This window comes from Sus scrofa, chromosome 14 (assembly GCF_000003025.6).
Source record: "Sus scrofa isolate TJ Tabasco breed Duroc chromosome 14, Sscrofa11.1, whole genome shotgun sequence".
In the NCBI taxonomy this organism is placed as follows: Eukaryota; Metazoa; Chordata; class Mammalia; order Artiodactyla; family Suidae; genus Sus; species Sus scrofa.
Genome location: NC_010456.5, coordinates 11,081,494 through 11,100,066, shown reverse-complemented (window position 1 = coordinate 11,100,066; position 18,573 = coordinate 11,081,494). Strand labels below are relative to the sequence as shown.

The 18,573-nt window shown below is 48.0% G+C and overlaps 1 protein-coding gene across 20 annotated transcripts in view; it reads right to left on the bottom strand.

Annotated features, from left to right (window-relative positions):
* The window catches only part of PTK2B (protein tyrosine kinase 2 beta), a 130,535-nt gene that overhangs the window by 94,130 nt on the left and 17,832 nt on the right, over positions 1-18,573 (bottom strand). For 2 of the 20 annotated variants that reach the window (XM_021073179.1, XM_021073184.1), the window contains exon 1: positions 1,607-1,751. The exons of 14 other annotated variants lie outside the window; for them this stretch is intronic. The gene's annotated coding sequence lies outside the window, so the exon portion shown is untranslated. Of the gene's footprint in view, positions 1-1,606; positions 4,180-8,947; positions 9,162-18,573 lie in introns of those variants that run through there. 4 more of the 20 variants (XM_021073167.1, XM_021073185.1, XM_021073168.1 and 1 more) reach the window with 4 other exon arrangements.

The window sequence follows — 18,573 nt, the reverse complement described above, 5'->3', positions numbered from 1 at the left end:
CCAGGAACAGCAGGGCAGGCTCTGGGCCTAATCTTAGCCTTGCAGTGGCCTGGATATTTCTTTACTTCCTCATCTGCCGCCTGAGGGAGAGTAATCTTGACCCACAGGACTGGGGGCGGGTAAGATGACCAGGAAGAATTCACAGCAACATGATACAGAAATACTCAGTGACTGGGCCAGCTCAGCACATGGCAGACTTTTCTGGGGCTCCTGCCAAGAGCCGTCACACAGCCCACCCCATGCCCGGGCACAGGCCGGACTGGGTCCCTCTGTCTCACTCAGGGGCAGAGTCCCAGGATGAAAACGACAAAGATTTGCTGTGGGAACATAGTGGACTTGGAAGAAAGGCAGAGCTAGACCCCAATCAGAGATCCCAGGAAGCGAGCATGGGGAAGATGATGCAGCCCAAGCTTCAGCCCAGCGCAGGAGCTCGCTCTAGACTAACTCCTGCTTGAATTCTTCTCGTGACAGGGAACTCACTGTCTCAAAATGTCAGCAGCCTGGCCCATTGTTCAGGGCTCTCATTATACCAAGCCTTCTTTTCTACTCAGCCCAGATCTACTTTTCTATGACTTCTGGGTCTGCCGCCTGGACATACATGTAACAAAGCACTTCTCACTCTCAACAAACAGCCTTTCCATATCAGGAAACAGCTCATCTGCTCCTCCACGTTGTCTCCAGTCCTTCAAACAGTTCTCACGAGATTTCCATCTCCCTATATCCTTCTAGCAAGCCCTCGCCCTCTAGTTCAAGACAGGGCCCTCAGAACTGGGTCCAGGACCAGAGAAGTCCCATGGCCTCCTAGACTGCACTGGCCCAGGCTGTCCCTACCTCACCAGGGAGACTTCCCAGGGCTCAGCAGGATATCCTGGACTGTCCCCACTGCCCATGAGCAGCAGGATGGTGGCTCTCCTTGGAAGACCTGAGTCAAGAGCCCCTGTCAGAAGAATTCCCAGCCAACTCTGGCTGCGTGGGTATCATGGGTGTCCTTTATCACAAAGAAGTGTGGTAGTGCCGACAGAGCAGCGACATGCCTGCACTTTGTGACCCTTATTTCTACCTGGTGGCTTGAGGTTTCACATGTGAGTGGCTCTTGGCCAGCTGGCTGATCTCTCTCATCCAAGTCTGATAGGGAGGCCAGGACCAGGACTGAAAGTGATGAACCAGTGAGGCTGGGTCCCTCCTGCCCAATCCCAGGGCTCTGCATCAACCTGCTGGCCTCCCCAGGGAGGGGCAGGCTGACATAAAGGGGCTGACCCAAGACCACAGGAGCATTGCTGCATTACTGGGGGCGAAGGTGAGGGGTGAGCAGAGCGGTTCTGGGGAATGGGATGGGGGGCTGAATGTGGGGGTGGCAGAGAACACGATGAAGCAGACTGTCCCAGGCCCTTGCTGCTCCTAGATACCTCCCAGTGAAAACAAAGAAGGCCCTCCCAGGTGCCAGATAAATTCAGCCCAACAATAAATGCCGACCAGGATGCTGCCATGGCCTTGAGGGTCCAACCCTTTCAGCCCTATTCCATCAGATTAGACAAGTCACAGGTGCTGGGGGAGGGGGACACGCTCAAAGTCTGGGTCTCCACCAGCATAAGGAAGTGACACATACCTGCCATGCTGAGAGGGAGCTGCTGGGTGACTCACGGCCCAGGAAGTGGAAAGGGGAGGACAGGTTGGCTCGGGGTGGGGGAAGGGGAGGGGGACGAGGCCCTGGGAAGCTCAGGCACCGGCAGGGCCCCGGGCTCTATCTTTTCAGCTTCTTGGCCCTGCCTCCAGGGTTATAAACTGGGTCAGCAGAATGGGAGGAGGCTCGGGGCCAGCCCTGGATTAGCACAGTCCTGCAAGGGATTGGTCAGCAATCTGTGTCCAAAAAAGGAAGTTCCAAAGGGAGACCAGGCCCTCACTTCCCACCACCCAAGTGGGCAGGTTAGTAGACATCAAGGAGGCATACACTCAGTCCCTCGGTTCATGACGCAGAGGCTGCATTTCTTGGCACCCCCGGGCAGAGCTGGCTGCAAAGATGGATTTGAGGATGAGAAAAATTCCTGACGGAGGGTGTTGGATCCTGGGTTAATGGGTGACAGGAAGTGGGGGGTGTGGAGGTGAGCGGCCCAGCTGCTCTGCAGCCCTGTGAATATGGGTGTGGAGCCCCAAGGGACCTTAGCTCACTGGGGACCTGGGTGCAGGGCAGCTGGGCTTTCACCTGGGGAGGCCACTTCCTCTGACACCAGAGATAGAACGGGTCCTTCCAGCCCGGGGCAGCTTCCTAACCTTACAGAAAAGGGGGCTGGCTCCCAGGTGCCCAGAGCCCTGGGCCCACCAGAAAGTCAGAGCGAGAGCTGGGCTGTGGTTCTCCCCCGCCAGTACCCTCTCCTTTAAAAAGCCAAATCCTCACCATGCTTCCTTCATTACCCCACTGGCTATCTGAATGACCTGAAATTTTACTTAGAGAATAATTGAGGACCCCTTTTTTTCTGGTTATCATTTGGAAGGAGAAGAAATCTCCAACTCATGACCCCAGGACAAAAGAAATACAGTTCTGGCTTTTTTTTTTTTTCCCCTCCATCCCTCTAGTCAAAATACACCAGGTGCAATGTTCTACATACAAGTCTTTCACATCCCTTTTTTTTCTGGTTCACAGCATATATGGCATCATACTTGGGGGTATTTCTCAGTACTTTAGGGCATTGTGCCAGGGGAAGTCCTGCCCTTTGCCACCCACCCCCACATCTGCAGGGTTTAATCACCCCTGGTGTCGCAGGGCTACCTGGTAGAGAGAGTTAGCTTCCAGATCAGCGGGGTTCACACTGTGAAGTGGGGAGGGGAGGAAGGGGAGGAGGGAGGGCCCTGGTGACAGCCCCACCTCTGGCCTCTGTGACATCTGGGCAGCTTCTTTCCTGACCACCGACTGAGTCAGGCTCCAGTTGGAGGACTCTCTGCTCAGAATAACGTGCCTTTCCTTGGCCGCCTTTGCTAGAATTGCAAATTTACATTTCTTCCTCAGGCCTGGTCCTTGCCTAGAGTGCCGGATGCAGTCTCTAGATTCTGCACTGTAGCCCTCAGATCCAGCTGACTCAGTGACATTTGCTGACTGAAGAAATGAAAGTGAGCTTCCGCCCATGCAAGAACGTGAGGTCAGATAGTTTACAGTCGTGAAAGACTGGCCCAGTGTAGAACGGGCCACCCCCCTCCAGATATGCAGAAATACTGGACAAAACACAGCAACAGAGAAATCTTATCACAGCCAAGCTGGAAGCGGAAATTCTCAGGTATCCGAGCTAGAGGGTCCTTCAGGCAGAGTGGTGAGTGGGGACTGAAGTGGTGGAGACCCCCGGGGCTGGGCTGGGGCTAATGTTCACACAGGGAGTTGGTGTCTGGGTTCAGATCCTTGGGAGGCATGGAACACCGAGAAGAAATAGAGATGGGCCCTGGAACCACTGCATGCCGGCCCACAGAGGGGAGGAGGCTTAACCTCTGCCCGGGGCCCAGTTTGAAAAAAAGAAAAAGAAAAAGAATTTAAAACCAGAGACTGTGCCAGTCTACATATGTGCACCAGGAATTCTAATCCAAGTAATTAAAATAAAAACAAATCCAGAAATGGTGACAAGTGATTCAGGCAGAAGAAAAAGCAAAGCTTGGCAGGACATTTCCACAATCAGAAATGGAGTGGGAACCCCCACCCCACATGTACACACACACACACACAGAGTTCAAAATTACAAACCATGCAGATTAACAACCCATTGTGAGGAAGGCTCAGTAGACAAAAATCGTCAATTAGAAAATCAAGAGCTGGAGTTCATGGAATAATTCAGGACCATAACGAGTCTAATGAAATATTTAAATAGAGGAGGGGGAGAAAAGGTATGAGAAATCCAAGATGATAATCCTGATGGCTAAATTTCAGGAGGGAGCATCTTAAAAACAAGGTAACACTACAATACTCTTCTGCAATAACCTGGAAGATGTGAGGCCAAAGGTTGGACTTGAAGTGTCATAAAGTCCTTCCACTTTGGGGAGGAGGATGATGGTATTGGTTAATGTTACACTTTCAAGACAAGCGATGTGTTAAAGATGAGCAAAGGCACTAAGATGATAAAATTGTATTATACAGAAGTTCCTGTTGTGGCTCAATGGTTAACCAATCTGACTAGTATCCATGAGGATGCAGGTTCGATCCCTGGCCTTGCACAGTGGGTTAAGGATCCAGTGTTGCCATGAGCTGTGGTGTAGGTCACAGACATGGCTCAGATCCTGTGTTTTTGTGGCTGTAGTGTAGGCTGGCAGCTACAGCTCCGATTCAACCCCTAGCCTGGGAACCTCCATATGCTGAGGGTATGGCACTAAAAAAGAAAAAAAAAAAAGAATTGTACTATACAATTTCCAAACCAGTAGAGTGAAAAAGGAGGAGGTGAAATAAGCAAAATCAATCCAATGAAGGCAGTAAGGCAAGAGAAAGGCAAAGAGGAAGATACATTTGCAAATACAAAATAACAGTAGAAAGGTACTGAACATATTAGAAGTCTCAATAAATTTTTAAAAAACACTTAAACTGGAGTTCCCGTCGTGGCGCAGTGGTTAATGAATCTGACTAGGAACCATGAGGTTGCGGGTTCGGTCCCTGCCCTTGCTCAGTGGGTTAAGGATCCGGCGTTGCCGTGAGCTGTGGTGTAGGTTGTAGACATGGCTCGGATCCTGTGTTGCTGTGGCTCTGGCATAGGCCGGTGGCTACAGCTCTGATTGGACCCCTAGTCTGGGAACCTCCATATGCCGAAGGAGCAGCCCAAGAAATAGCAAAGAAAGACAAAAACAAACAAACAAACAAACAAACAAAAAACACTTAAACTGCCTGTTAAGCAGTTCCCTTGTGGTGCCATGCGTTAAGGATCTGGCGTTGTCACTGCAGCAGCTGGGGTCACTGCTATGATGCAGGTTTGATCCCTGGCCCAGGGAATTTCTACTTAACTCAGATAGAACCAAAAAAGAAAATTGTCTGTTTAAAGATGAAGACCTTTTGATTCAATTTTTTTTTCTTTTTATACCTGCACCTGTGGCATGTAGCAGTTCCCAGGACAGGGGCCAAATTGGAGCTGCAGTTGTGGCGTACAGCACAGCTTGCACCTATGCCAGATCCTTAACCCACTGAGCAAGGCCAGGGATCACCCTGCATCCTCACAGAGACAATGTCAGGTCCTTAAAATGCTGAGCCAGGAACTCCTAGATTCAATTTTTAAAAATCCAGTTGTAAGAGTTCCCATTGTGGTGCAACAGAAATGAATCTTTCTTGGAATCATGAGAGTGCAGGTTCAATCCCTTGCCTCGCTCAGTGGGTTAGGGATCCGGTGTTGCCGTGAGCTGTGGTGTAGGTCACAGATGCGGCTCAGATCTGGCATTGCTGTGGCTGTAGTGTATGCCAGCAGCTGTAGCTCCAATTCGACCCCTAGCCTGGGAACCTCCATATGCTATGGGTGCAGCCCTAAAAAGCAAAACAAAACAAAACAAAACAAAAGACAAATTGTAAATAGTTTACAAGAAACAAACCTAACACATTAAAACATTTTGAAAAGCTGAAAGTAAGGGGGTAGAAAACTATAAACCAGACCATTACTAAACAAAAGAAAGTTGACGCAGATATATAAAATAACAAACCAGCTACGTTGAAGGAGAAAAGTTAAAATATTATTATGAGTAAGAGCGATTTTATAAAGAAAAAACTTCACTAGAAAGATATAATAATGAACACATCCAAACACAGAAAATGAAAAATATAAAGCAAAAATTAGCAGAAATACATAAAGAATATTACCCTTCCCAACTTCATTTGGCCTGAACTGAAATGTCCTGCATTCAGTTCAGCAGAACTTCTAGCACTGAGCCATGTCCATGGCCCTGTGCTCCCCTGATGGAAGTCAGATGGTTATAAGCAACCTACACAGAAGGGGAGCAAAGGGAGAGGGCACTGGGAAAAAACCTGAACACCTATCATGTTTAAGACACTGTGCTAAACACTGAGGCACCATCTGATGTAACCTCACAGAAATCCAGTGAGGTTGGATTGGTAACCCCAGAGAAGAAACTGAAGTTCAAGGATATTAAGTAACTTTTCAGAGGTCACAAGACTGGTGAGCAATAGTGCTTGACTATTCAATATAACCTCTGTGAGGCCAGGGACCCTTGTACCTGCAGCGTGGAAAACTAAGTCTAACACAGGCTAGGAACTTGATAAATACCTACTGCTAGAGACTAAATGTCTGTCTACCCCCGAATGTTAAATTCTAACTCCCAAGACGATGGTATTAGAAGCTGAGTCTTCTGGGAGGTGATGAGGTCATGAGGGTGGAGCCCCCAGTAAGGGGATTAGTGCCCTAATGAAAGTGAGCTCTGAGAAATCTCTTGCTCCTTCCACCATGTGAGGACACGGTGAGAAGACAGCTGTGAACAAGGAAACAGGCTCTCACCAGACGTCAAATCTGCTGACAGCTTGATCTTGGACTTCCCAACCTCCAGAGCTGGGAGAAATACGTTTGTTCTTTAAGGTATCCAATCTGTGGTACTTCTGTTACAGTAGCCTGAGCAGACAAAGACAGCTGCTTAATAAATGAATGGATTCAGGTAATTCCAAGCCTGAGTGTTTTCTCCCTAAGCCAGAGCACTTACTGTAGCTTTAACCTTAGCTATTTGTCTCTTCACTTCATCCCAGTCTCCCCTCCAGCAAAGGTTTCTCCTCTGTCCCATCTATTTACTGGCTATCCTCCACTCCCCATCCAGAGTTGGCAAAGGAAAGCGGGGAGAGTCGGACTCTCGCAAAACGTCCAGGGTGTCTCATGGACACAGACAACGTCCTTGTAGGTTGGTATTGGGTAATGATGCTCTGGGTGGTGGTTGAGGTAAAGGGCAGGCACAGGGTGGCCCAGTGCACTGGAGGTTTGGGAGGAAATGCGTTTTTCTTTCCTCCCCTGTCAGTTGCTATCCTCTCCCTACCCTATTTGGCCCTGAGCAGATGTCTAGAAGCAATGAGGGAATCATGAGGTGTTTAAACACCAATTGAAATGGACCTGGAACTACCTGAGTGGTGGGCAAGTTCTTGGGAATGGAAGCAGCATCACTGGACAGATGAATTTTAGTCTGTAGCTTTAAAAAGGGGTTTGTTCATTTTTTTTTTTTTGAAATAATGATAGACTCATAGGAAGCTGCAAAAAGTATCCCAGAATCCCATGTGCCCTTCATCCATCTTTCCCTCATGTTGACATCTTGCAGTATAATATCAAAACCAGAAAACTGACATTGGTATACTACTGGGAGGAGACCACAGACCAATTGCAATTTGCACTATTTTCCACGTGGATTTGTGTGTATATGTGTAGTTCTATGCACTCTTATCTTGTGTGTATGATTGTGTAACTATCTCCACAATTAAGATATAGAACTGTTCCATCGGCATGAAAGAAATCCCTGGTGTTACCCCCCATCTCTGCAACGAATTTGTTCCCCATCTCTAGGGTTTTTGTCTTTTTAAGAAAGTTACATACTGGGATCATACTGGGACCCTTTGCCATTGACTTTCTTTTTTTATTTTGCATAATGCCCTTGAGGTCCACCCAAGTCACTGTGTGTGTTGATAGTCTATTCTGTCTTATTGCTGAGTAGTATTTTATTGCGTGGATGTACCAGTCACCCACTGAAGGACATCTGGGTTGTGTCTAGTTTGGGGCTATTGACTGCAGCTCTTTGATAGAAGGACAGCTAGTCCTGCTCCAGGCTTCAGAGCCATCAGAATTCCTGTTCCAGGTTTGCAGCCAGGATCTGGCTCTACTTTCAGGTACTATGCATGCACAGAATGGGGAAAGGACTGTATGCCATGCATTGGCTTTTCAGCCAAGGCTCATTCCCACTTACACAGCATTGTAAATCAACTATACTCTAATAAAAATAAAAGAAAATAAAGAAGACTGACAGCAATGCTAACACAGGCCATTCCTACCCAGGGTCACAATGCATTCGCATACATCATGGAGAAGAATGGCCATCAGCCAATGGCTCATGTTCTCTTGTTATGCTGTAACTAAATGAAGGTAACACAACCAGTAGTGCCCTCAGAAGGTTTGGCTAATAGATAATACTGCAAGGAACACCTTACTATATAAGAAGTGCATTTCTGCATATGTTTCATTAGAAGAGAGTTCCAGAGGCAGAACGGCAGTAGGAAGGCACACACTCTCTTTTAGTGCTTGTTGTCAAGCTGCTTTCCCAAAAGGCAGTTGTATTACTTTCCTATTGTAACAAATTATCACAAACTTTCTGGCTTAAAACGACACAAATTCATCGCCCCGTTCAGGAAGTCAGAAGTCCTAAAATTAAGGTGCCAGCAAGGCTGCATTCCTCTGAAGCTCAAGGGAAAATCCTTTTCTTTGTCTTTTCCAGCTTTTAGAAGCTGTGTGTATTTGTTGGCTCATTGGCTCCTTCCTCCATCTTCAAAGCCAGCAAGCAGAGCAGCATCTTAAACTCTCTCTCCCTGTGACTTGTGATTCTGTTGTCATTTGTCTCCTGCTGTCACATCACTTCTGTGACTTGGACCCTCCTCTCTCCCTCTTCTGAGGCCACTTGTGTTGTGCACACAGGTACCCAGGATAATCTCCTCATCTTGAGGTCCTTAACCTAATCACATCTGCAGAATCTCTTCTGCCATGTAAACCAACATATTCACAGGTTTTCAGGTTAGGGCAACATGACAAGGAAGTCAAGCTCAGTTATCTCTTTCGTATAACTGTCAAACAACTCAGCAGTATGTCACTGATTTATTGATGTATAATTTATGACCTGGCTGTCCATCCTTTCTGAAAAGTTTAAGTTCTTAGCTAGAATATGATTACACAATGCCAATGCCCAAGCACTTTAGATGTCGCCATTTCCCTCCATTTCACAAGTTTAACGATCCTCTCAACAGACATACCTGCCAGCAGGTGTAAATTTGCTATAGGACCGAAGCCTGCAAATTCACCACAGAAGACCTTACTCGATTTGTCTGCCTGCAGTGCGCCTCCTCCTTTTTCTTCAGAGAATTTTTCTTGTTGTCTTTGTGGGAAACTAGTCCTCTTTCCATGGCAACCAGGTAGTTTTAGTGGAGGCTACCCATCATGGGAGACCATCTCTTCAATCTCCTTCCCCTGGTGGACCACAGGATGGGATGTGTTACTCAAGCTGGGGCAAACATGGTACCTGCCCTCCTGGCCGGGGAGGGGGGGGGACTGGCCCAGAAATAGATGCATGATAATAGCCAAGCCAATCAGAGTTCTTTTTTAGCGTCTTTCAAATTTTGTCTTAGGGAAGAGGTCTTCTCCTGTGGGTGTGTGGGCCGTGGACGAGAGCTTGGATACAATTAGAGGCGATGCCCCCTGCCTTTTGTAGAAGTTGTTTTGAATGAATGAAGACAACATGCAGTGAGAGCCAGAGAGGTAGAAGGGCAGACCCCGGGGACCCCTGGCTGTGTCTAAGCACCTGGTTTCATTGTTCCTGAATTCAGCTGTTTTCTGAATCTTCCTTTAGTTTGTGTATGATCCAGCAAATCCTATCTTTGGGGTTTGTGTCATCTTCAACTACAAGAATACCGACTATGACAATGACAGGAGTGTGATGCCCTCCTTTCCTTGCTTCATCCTCTATAGCTGATTGTTTTCTGAGGATGCTTTATTTCTCTTACTGCTTGAGAAACTTACTCCAAAGCCACCCTTGGCAGGGTCTAAGTGACGATGGGGTTTAATGAGTAGGCACTCCCAGGCTATTCATCCAGAGCAGATAAACAGTAGGAAATCACATCCCCAATGAAGCATTGCCTTAGAGCAACCCTGCCGCCAGAGTGTCTCATTGGTTGAAGCATTGGTCTTGGTCTGGGCTGCCCTTACAGGGTAGATGTGGGGATTGTGTTGTGGTGACAAAGCATGAGTGTGTGAGTGTGTGTGTGTGTGTGTGTGTGTGTGTGTGTGTGTGTGTCTGAGAGAGAGAGAAAGGGAGGGAGAGAGAGAATGTGTGAATGAATTTGTTAGGGACTTTGCTTATTCATACTCAAAGGTGAAGGTTTGCATTTAGGTCAGGCTGGGCCCTTCCTATCCCATGAGAAGAAAGAAGAGGGAGGGAGAAAAATCTTGACATCGGATTAGCAAGCAGTGAGCACTGCATCCGAGTTGTCCAGGTAAATAGCAGCACTTTCTTGGACAGGCAGGCCACTGTCCCCTTGATGGGGGTGGGGGGGCACTGGCTTGGCCTGGTGACTCTCTGTCCACCCCATGGCCTTTATCTTAGGCATCAGATAGAACAAGGCCCCAACATTAACAACCCCACCCATGTGCAGCTCACGGCAGATGTGTGGTTAGACCTTCTGGGCCTCTTTTGCAGTGGGTGCTAAATACATATTTTTGGAATGAATCCCCTTTATTCCTGAGACTAGATGGGCAGTCCCATGAGCATGTGGTCATTGGCCTCTCTGTGTCTCCTTGAGGCGCTGTAGCCTCAGGGGGCTGGGGGGAGGGAGTGTGTGTGGTGTGGTGGGTGTGGTGTGGGTGGGGGAGAGAGGGGGGGAGGAGGATGGGAATGGAGGGAGCCCCGTGGCTTGCTTCTCATTCACTGCTTGTGGTTGTTGTTGTGATAGAAATGCTGGGACGTGGCAACATTCTCTTGTGTTCAAAATCAGGTGCCTCCCAATAAGTCCAAGTTCCTCTCTTGACTCTTAGAGCCAAAACAAGTTCACACGTGTGGGCTGGCCCAGATGACACGTCCCCTATACACAGTGAGTATAGAATGTTCTTGCTCTAACAAGCATTTACAAGAGGCAAGCTGGTTAGGAGGCTTTTCCTGTCTTTTGTTTGCCTGGTTCACAGGAACACATTTTGACCTTTCCTTGGCCTCCATATGCTGGAGACAACAAATTCTATAGATGAGTAGGTGGGTGAAAAAAGCACTTTGGCAGTTTGTCAAGGTACATGCACAGCACATTCTTAAAAAGAAGATGGGGTGGTGGGGCGACACCATTTGTGTTCATTGGTGAGTGCTTTGAAAGCTGGGAAGGGTGGGGATCTCGATGTTTAGAAGAGCAGAGGGGGTCTGGGGTAGCCGGGGAGAGGGGAGGCAGCACACCCGGGGGGTGGAGAGGCACCCCCTGATCCTGCCCCCTGAGTCACGTATGACAGGCCCAGCACAGCAAGCGCAGCAGTCAGCTCCCTGCCCAGGGGAAGTGGGGCCCGAATAGCAGACTGAGTCATACGTATTGAAGAGACCATGGGAACAAAAGCTGTAGACAGGAGCCTGTGCGGGGGCTAGCACTCACATTGCTTTTACCACCCATTAGCATCCTTTCTCTTTCCTCGAGTGGATGGGCTACGTGGGATGTGGGTTAAGAAAATCAAACACAGCTTCCATTTTTCACATCAACCTTCAGCTGGCGCTTTTAACCCTTACAGAACCAGGTGTGTCCTGAGAGACTTGCTCACAGCTGACACTGGATGTTTTACTGTTCCCTTTAGAATCAGGCCTACCATTGCAGTCAAAAGAAAATGTTTATGAGATGAACCTGGAAAATGGACAATGCTGATAATTTAAAGGTAAGTTTTAAATTGTGAAGACTCCTTGGGAGCACTATTCCCTTCTTGTAAAAGATCTTTTGGCGGATCCAGTTCTAGAGCCGGAAAGAAGCCACCAGGGACAAGCAGAGGAACAAAAGTCAATAGATCTGGGGGTTCAGCAAGTTCTGTCTCCAAATTGCTGCGGGCCTTACGCAGGTCACTTTCCCATTTTCTCATTTTTGTATTGTTATTTGAAAAGTAGAAGAAACTCTCTAGAGAATAGCAGTCACCCACATTTCCACGGCTCCAAATAAAGCACTGTTTACACATTGGAGACTCTCATGTTTGTTAGCAAAAGGGTTGGACTGGGTGATGGCCAAGGCCCCTTCCAGCTTAACATTCTCTGATTCTATGACTAATTATTCTACGGGTCCAGTCATAACAGAAATCAAGTCTGTTAAGAACTCCTTAAAGCATCCCCACCAAATACCTATATTTTTTTAATGTTAGTGGCAATGTGGTAACTATTGACACTTATGTTACATCCAACCCCTCACAACTTTATTACGAAGCAGGAGTTCCAAACTTTTTTATGTATTTATTCATCTTCCCCCTGAAGCCATTGGGTTGGAGGATGGGTAGCAGCAAAGGCCCTGAGTGAAGCTGACTCTCCTCCCCAAAGGGCTTGGAAATAGAAGCAAAGCCAGAGCTTTGAGAGTTACGGGGAACGTCCATCTTTCCTGTTGGATCCTCTTTATAAGGAGACCCTGTACTTGCCTGGGGGAAGTTTACTGAAGAGAATACAGAGGTTCTGGAATGTTTATTCATTTTTGGCCAGACTCCAAAATCTATTGGTTGGCTATACTTTCATTTATTTAACTTACTGTAAACTTCTGATGTCATATACTTTTATATCTCTGGCTTCAGGTATCCTCCATTTGCAAACGCAGCTTTGTCAGGCCACGGTTAAACACAGAACCACCATGGAAGTCTCCATGACATACACCCAAACACCTCCACCGTGATTCTTCCCTAGTACCTCCATCGAGCCTTGGGCATTTTCTGACTCATTTGTTTTCCTTACTGAAAGGACAGAGCAGTCTATGTTCCCAAGCCAGAACTAGAAGAAGCCTCAGTGCTAGATAATCACCAGCCATCTTGGTCTTGGGGCCCAAGGCTGAGGGAGTGAAATCTATTCCTCTGGCCACAAGATACTCTCTGTGCAGAAGGCATCAGTTCTCTCCATGACGGCCTTTGGAAGGCAAGTGACTGTCACCTCTCAATTTGCTACAGTTTTCACACTGAAGGGGGCTTTAGACTTCTTTTTTTTTTTTAAACGGCCACACCCATGGCATATGGAAGTTCTGGGGCTGGGGATGATTCTAAGCTGCAGCTGTGACTTAAGCTGAAGCTGTGGCAAAGCCAGATCTTATAACCCACTATACTGGGTTGGCGATTGAACCTGTGCCTCTGCAGTTGGATTTTTTTTTTTTTTCATTTTTTTGGCCACCCCATGGCTTAAGGAGTTCCTGGGCCAGGGTTCAGATCTAAGCCACCGCTATGACCTAAGCCACAGCTGTGGCATTGCTGGATCCTTAACCCACTGTGCTGTGCCAGGGATTGAACTTGCATCCCAGCATTCCCAAGATGCTGCTGATTCTGTGCTGCTGGATTCTTAACCCACTGTGTCACAGTGGGAACTCCTAGACATTTTTGAATCTAACTCTCATTTTATAGGGGAGAAATGGCACCAGGTTTGTCCAAGATCATCACTATGTCTAAAAGTTGTAAGACTTTGAAATGTGTGAAGGCTATTGACACATATGATCTTTAGGCTTTATAGCAGCTCTGTGCATTTGACAACTCAGGTGTACTTAGCCCCACTTAACAGGTGAACAGAAGGAACCTCAGGGCTGTTGAATACAAGACTCAAGATCAGAGGAACTGACCCTGACCGGGAGCCCTGGGCTGGCCCTCCGCCTCCCAGCCAAGCGTTCTTGTCATGGCATGGCACTGCCTCTTGAGAACCCAACCAGAAAACTGGTTTTCACTTGAGGAGAGGAGCCTCCAAAGGGAGAATAAAGAGGTAGTGATGGAAGGAGAGGAAGAAAATAGTTCCCCAAGTATATGTGATGTATTTTGTTGGGCTCTTTTTATGTTACTTTGTGTAATGGTCACCATAGTCCAGTGAGGTAAATACTCCAATCCTCTTAGAAGATAAAAACTTAGAAAGGTTAAAGAAACATGACCTGAATCACAGAATCAAGGAGGAAAAAGGATCTGGAGTTGGAATACATGTCTTCAGACTCTAGACCCTCTCACCTTCTCTATTGTCTCATGGATACACAACACCTGGGAATTCCAAGTCACGATGATCTGGTTTCTGATCAGGACACCAAGAGAGGGCAGGAAGTGGACTTCAGCCTACTGTGTGGCATCTGCCCAGTGGCTTGAGGCTGGGATGTAAGGAACATAAGGGACAGAGGTTGCGGGGGGGACATGGTTGACCTGAGGAATCCGGGGCTGTCCAGCCACAAGGAGGAACATCTGAAAGGCAGAGGGACCAGGACTGGAAGAACAAGGGGGCTGCAAGGGAGGAGAACAGGGCAGTGCCAGACACTGAAGAACAACCTTCAAGTGGGAGAGCGAAGGGAAGTGGAGGCTGGGGGCTAGGGGCAGGGGTGGGGGTAGGGGGACAAGGGCTTGTGCAGGGCAGGGCTGCGTGGGAGCAGAGAGGATTCTGCAAGCTGCCCTGCCTGCATCACAGGCATCCAGAGAACAAGTGCAAGCAGAGAAATCCGGCCCTTCAAGAACCACCTACCCAGCCGCCCCCACAGAGACATTACCCAATGCCAAGTTAAAGTGAAGCAGCAACCAATTTGGGCCCCTGGAGGATGAGCCAATATCTCTAGAGCATGATGCTGGCCATCTCTGACAGTTACCTTCCTCTAGTTTTGCAGAGAGAAACCAGGGAACTGTTTGTATTGTCTGCAGTGCTCCATGGACAGTGCTGGGAGGTGCGATCACACCTCCCCTACCGGTTGCTAAGCAACAGCATTAAGCCGTTGTGCAAGGCTGAAGCTCTAGGAGGTGTGTGTTGGAGGGTGTGCACGCTGGGGAGGAGCTGCAGAGTGGGGTAGAAGGAGAAGTAGGCTCTGCTGCTTTTGCTTTGACTGAGGCATCTTGGCAGGTGAAGTTTGGGAGAGCCCCATTGTACAGAGGGAACATGGACGAATTGGCAAAACTGGATGGTGGGGAACAAATGAAGAAACTTGAGTATTCACCATATAGGAAGAGGACTGAGCTCTGTTTGAGTCTGTACCTCAAGACAGGTCTCAGGGCAGACAGGTTTCAGGCGCTTAGTCTCACTAGCTTTCAAATCCTGGAATATTTCAGATTTTTCCCCTTATGCAACTCGGTTCTCATTTTATCTAGAGATAATTTTACTTATTTGGAGATCATTTTATCTGAATTGGAAGGAAAAGCATCTTTAGTGTGTGAAACTTGAGGTCTTTCCAGGTCCACGTTGCTAGGGCGGAAAGCTGCTGAAGGAACAGAGTGGGCTGGTTCAAGGGAAAGGAATTCTCCATCTCTGGGGATGTCTATACTGACAACCACCTGATACAGGAGCTTCTTCGAAGAGTGGCCTTGAAAGAGAGGTAGAGGAGACGGTAGGAACAAAGGCATGAGAGAGGAAAGTAAAGGATGTGTTCTGAGAAGACTTAACTAGAAGAAGGTAAAGTGGAATGAGCAGAAGTGTGTCTCCCCCAAATTCACGTGTTACTGTCCTAACTCCCAGTACTTCAGAAGGTGACTGTCTTTGGAGCTAGGATGTTTAATGACATATGAAGGTAAGGTAAGGTCACTGGGTTGGGCCATAGTCAGTATGACTGGTGTCCCTATAAGCAGAGGAAATTATGACAAGGACATGAACAGTGGGAAGGCCATGTGAGGACACAGGGAGAAGATGGCCATCTATAAGTCAAGGACGGAGGCCTCAGAAGAAACCAATCTTTGCCAACACTTGATCTTGGACTTCCGGTATCCAGAGCTTTGAGAGAAGAAACATTTGCTGTTTGAGCTGCCCAGTCAGTGGTATTTGTTATGATGGCTGAGCTGACTAGTACAAGAATGAGCAGCAAGGCTGAGAGAGTGGAACAGAGACAGACTGAGAGGAGTTCTGGGACCATGAAAGGCAGGCCAAGGAGTGCAGACTTAAAGGGATTGTAGATAAATTTTACTTAGTAAGTTTGATTAGCAGAATATTTCAAAAGCCCCTTTTGGGGGGGGGGGAGGAGAGATAGGAGCCCATGGTGATGAAGAAGCTGGAACCAGTTAAAAGGTCTTGTTTGTTGTAGAGTGTTAACATCTACCACTGGCCATGACATTTTTAAGATGGCAACAAAATTACTTATGCAGAAGTGGAGAGCCAGAAAGGCAGGGCCTCCAAAGACTGTGCCATACAAGGAAGAAGGGAAATAGCTCTTTATGTGAAGCCTAGATCAGAGAATCACAGGGTGGGTGGTCCTTATTCTTCAGGGCTCTCATATTGAAAACTAGTCATTATCCATGGCTGTTGCAAAGGGCAGTTCCAGCACTTGCGGGGGGTGAATTTCTGAGAGAGTTCAGAATAAGTGAAGGGAAGAACCTTCTAGCATTAAGAGTTTTCCAACTCTGATGAGTTCTCTGGATGAGAACTTGGGTGCTCAAGGAAAAGAAGAGCTTTATCTGTGGGAAGAGTTTGGACTAGATGACATCAGCCTCTACCTGCTTCCTCCCCACCTAATGTTCTGCTCAACAGGGGCATCTCTGGTCCTTTGGGATGCTCCACTTTTCAGAGATCAGAGGTGTCTCTCTATCACTTTCCCCATGACTCACAGCGGCACAGCCAATGGAAAGCAGGTAGTTCCATGAGAACAGAGTAAAAATAAGGCCCTTCCCCCGCCCAACCTCCTTGTTGAGCTCTTTCTTCCCCATCTACAAATGGGAAATGGAAACTCTAAGAGGACAAAAGACCTGCGATACAAACTGTGGTCTCGAGTGACCCAATTTGCAGCTGAGGCAGGTTCTCCTGAATTATGGAATCGTGCAGAATGGATTTTTGCAAGATACATGGAGAACTTAGAGACTGCGTTCCAGACACTTGAAGCCACTAAGTAGGGCTGGGAGTGGATCTGAAAACAGGTAAGGCTGTTTTAAGGACTCGCCTAGAGTCAGGAGGGGGTGCTATCGTCACTCAAGGTCGTGAGCTGGGGGAGACCAGGAGAACATGCTCACTCTGACTGCAGATGAGGGGAGACCAGGAAGGCCCTTGGGGGTGGTGCCTTGGAAAACTGAGGAGGATTTTAAAGGGGGAATAAGAAGAGTGAGGAGGTGAGAGGGAGTGTGGAGCAGCTGGGTAGAAGGAACAGCGCTTCCGACGAAAGTGTAAGAATGAACTGAATTTAGGGGGATTTTTCACGCCGGCATCAACCCGCTGACATAGAATTGATCACTCTCCCATCAACTCATTTGATTAGAAAGTCAGTGTGGGAGTTACCTAGTCCCAAGCCCAGAAGGTCTGGGTCTGCAGTCTGGGAAAATCAGCTGCTTCCCCTCATGAGCAGTAAAACCAAAGCCTGGCTCAGTTTACCCTCGAGGGGGAGTGGGTGTCTGTTCCCACAGCCTCTGGTCTATGGCTGCTCTGCCTTCCCCAGCGGGGGCAGCTGCCCTCCTTCGCCTTGTTGCTCAACACTTGGGCCGCTTGCCACTCGGGCTCCCCAGATGTTAACTTGGGCAGTCCTGCCCCAAGCATGCAGCAGCATCTTTGTTTAAACATGAGTAGAGGATGAGGAGTTTTCTTACTTCCTTAGGAGAGGGTAGCAGAATTCCTCCAGGAAGAAAACTATAGCTGTTTAGAAATTTACCTGCTACCGTCTGAGGTTTAAATGTTTGTGCCCATCCCCACCCCCCAATTCATATGTTGAAATCCTCATAGCCGAAGTGCTGGTATTAGGGGTGGGGCCTTGGGGAGGTGATGAGGTTAGTGCCCTCATCAAAGAGACCCCATTGAGATCCTTCGCCCCTTCCACCATGTGAGGACAGAGTGAGAGGGAGTCTGTCTATGAACGAAAAGGCAGGTCCTGATGAGTCAGAGAATCTCCTGGTGCCTTGACTTTGGGCTTGCAGCCAACAGAACTGTGAGAAATAAATTTTTGCTGTTGATAAGCCATCCAATCTACAGTATTTTGTTATAGCAGCCCAAGCTAATCTAACACTCCACTAAATCATGGCAGGTGGAAGATGAGGCACTAGGTACCTGGGCAGGTGTACTTTGTTCATTGCCCTTGAAAAGAAGAAAGAAAAGGAAAGCAAAGGTTAGGGTGGGAGGAGCAGAGAAAGAGCAGGATGCTGTAGGATCTGTGTGTGGGAAGCTGGTGAAGGGGCTGAGTTCTGAACCTCGGGGTGATGTGATGGAACAAGATCTGACAGCACAGAGGTGGCCAGACACACAAGGAAGTGAGCCTATAACTGGCAGGCATCATGGGGCAGGACGTCGGGATGCCGTAGGCTGCGGGTCTGGGCTTTCCGCCAGGTATGACCAGACAGAGAAGGGGCAGGGCCCCAGGTGACGTTTCAGCTGCACATATTTCTGTCTTCCTATAAGGGATGCCCTTGATGAGAATAATTGCTGAATGGATGGAGTGCTTATTACGAGCAATGCACCCAAACCAAGTGATTTACATACATACACGTGTTCTCTCTCTTTAACCTGCGCAGTATCTCTTTAAGGCACGCACTACCATTATCACTGTTTGGCAAGTAGGAAAGCTGAGGATTCGCGGGTTGAGAACAGGCTTGAGGTCACATGGCTGGGGAGTAAGGAGCCACACCTCAGGCAGGCACGGGATCCTAGCCACTGCTCCTCCCCGTTACCAGCACTGCCCGCGGATGGACTGTGATTGCTTGTGAGAAGCCGGATGTTACTCTGCCTCCTCCCAGACTCAATCGCTCCATATTTAAAGGAGCAATAATATCAGGCCCA